At 44.9% G+C, this 2261-nt stretch overlaps 1 pseudogene; it reads right to left on the bottom strand.

The window, feature by feature from the left end:
• Positions 1-329: 329 nt before the first annotated feature.
• On the bottom strand, positions 330-1416 carry LOC140628569 (poly(rC)-binding protein 2 pseudogene; annotated as a pseudogene).
• Positions 1417-2261: the final 845 nt, after the last annotated feature.

Raw genomic sequence — 2261 nt, 5'->3', positions numbered from 1 at the left:
TTCTGACATTTTAGATGAAACTGAAATGTATGAACATTCTACTCTTGTATTCTACTATGGCAAACAAAAAAAAAATTCATGAGCCAAAAAACCCAAAATAAAACAAAACACAGAGAAGCATATAAAACTAAATCTGGAACTAAGCTCTAACAGCTGAATGGAGAAAGGAATTAAAATAATTTAAAAATCACAAGTTTATGGTAAAGTGTAAAGAAACTGAAAATTTACAGACTATTTAAAAACCGAAATTGCTGAGTGTTCAGAAACTACCCAGATGGATCAAGAGAAGTGAACAGCCAGAGAAGGATTACAGATGAACGGGCATTGTTTCAGCCACTTCCCATCCTGCCCATCTCTGAGGTGAGCCTGGCAGTTAGGTACTGAACCAGGCTAGTGCTGGCAGCAGGCCCAGGGTGGTAGCCTGCCCATTGGTAGATCCCTTCACTGGTCTTGCAATTTTGATTTATACCCAAGACATCTGGTGTGTCTTATTGACTTTGGCACCCTGACACCCCATTATGCAGCCAATTTAAATGCTTGGAATGGGGAGGGCATGAGATGTCTTAGTAGATGCATCCAAACCTGCCTGGTAGCCTTTCACCTCTGGAGAGTGGATTCAGTGTCACTGAATCCAGGGTGGCCATGCAACATAGGAAAACAAGACTGTTGCTTTGCCCAAGGGGGCATCTTGGTCCAGGTGGCTGTGGAATGGCATGCTGTCCTCAAATGGTATAGGCCTCTAGAGGGAGTCCCCCCGGGTCAGGGTTGAGGCACACAGAGGGGACCCATGTGAGAAAAGCTCCCACGGTTACTGCCTGTATTTTGCCTCTCCTGACCACCTGCAAGGAGGAACCAGAGAGTTGGATGACCTTCAGGGTTCGGGGTGACTCCAACGTGACCAGAAAAGTCTGTCTGACACACTCAGTGATGGACTGCCAAACACCAGTCGTAATGGGCTGCTCATTTGAGTTGGGAAGCATATTGCCAGCCACGCAGACCTGAGCCCCTGCATCCTCTCATTCTATGTCCTTGATGAGAGAGCCACACTGATAGCAGGGTCCATCAGGCTCAGGGTGACCCAGGTCCACTGACAGCCGTGCTTTTGTGCTGATATCCTTTTCCAGTTTGTCGATCATAATAGCTAAGGATGTAAATGTAGTATTAGTGGGTCTAGCCAAAGTGGTAATTCTCAGCACAGTTCCCTTCTCAGATGTTGGTACGTGCACTACTGTCCCCACAAATCTTGGCTGATTCTCCTTTCTTTCTGATGATACTGCCAACTTCCTTTACATGCATGAGATGCTGGATGGTGAATGTGACCTGTAGTCCACAGTCAGTCCTAGCCTCTGTTGCCTTCCTGCCAATCCCTAGTGTTCCTCCCCTGGCCCTCTGGCCTTCTACCTTCCCCCTTCCCATACACTCCCCCTTCCTCCTTGGGCCTGCAGTCTTGGGCTTTCGCCAGTACCAATGATTAAAGAAAAGACTTGACTATGCAAAGTCAACCTCCCCAGAACTCTGCTGGACACGGAGACAGGTCTGATTAAAGGAGACACACCAAGCACTAAGCATGAAAGGAAAACAAGGGATACATTTGATTACGCACGTTTAAATGAAGAAATTTTGTTCAACAAAAGACACCATTAAGAAGGAGAAAAAGCAAGCCATCGAGCAAGGGAAGATATTAGTAACTCCTGTATCCAACAGAGGACTTTTGTCTAGGATAGACTAAAAAACTCCTATAAATGGAGAAAGAAATAGAAACTCAGGGGAGAAGTGAACAAAAGGCTTGAACACGAGCTTCACAAAAGAAGATATCCTAATGACCACTAAACATAGTAAAATGTGCTCAACCTCATTACTAATCAGAGAGATGCAAATTAAAATCGCCACCATACATCGAATTGATTGGCAACGATGAAAACATCTGACATTACCAAGTATGACCGAGGATGTGGAGCACCTGGAACTCTCATACACTGTTAGTAGGCGTGTCAGTTGGTGCCCTCGATTTGGGAAAGACTTTGACATTATCTGTTGAAGATAGTTATACCCTAGGCCCCTCCAATACATACTGTATAATTCCATTTCTGTAGCTTTCCAGAACAGACACAACAAGTGTGTAATTTAGGTATGCATACGTAGGTGGCAAAGCAATAAAACACTGCAAGGAAGTCATTCCCATAAAGTCAGGGAAATGGAGGCAGGAGTTTGAAATGGACCATGAGTACACAGGAGTCTGGTGGAAGGTTGCCAATGTTCTA

Source organism: Canis lupus, chromosome X, assembly GCF_048164855.1.
Source record: "Canis lupus baileyi chromosome X, mCanLup2.hap1, whole genome shotgun sequence".
NCBI classification, from domain to species: domain Eukaryota; kingdom Metazoa; phylum Chordata; class Mammalia; order Carnivora; family Canidae; genus Canis; species Canis lupus.
The sequence above is the reverse complement of the archived record's forward strand: the minus strand, read 5'-3'. Positions and strand labels throughout refer to the sequence as shown.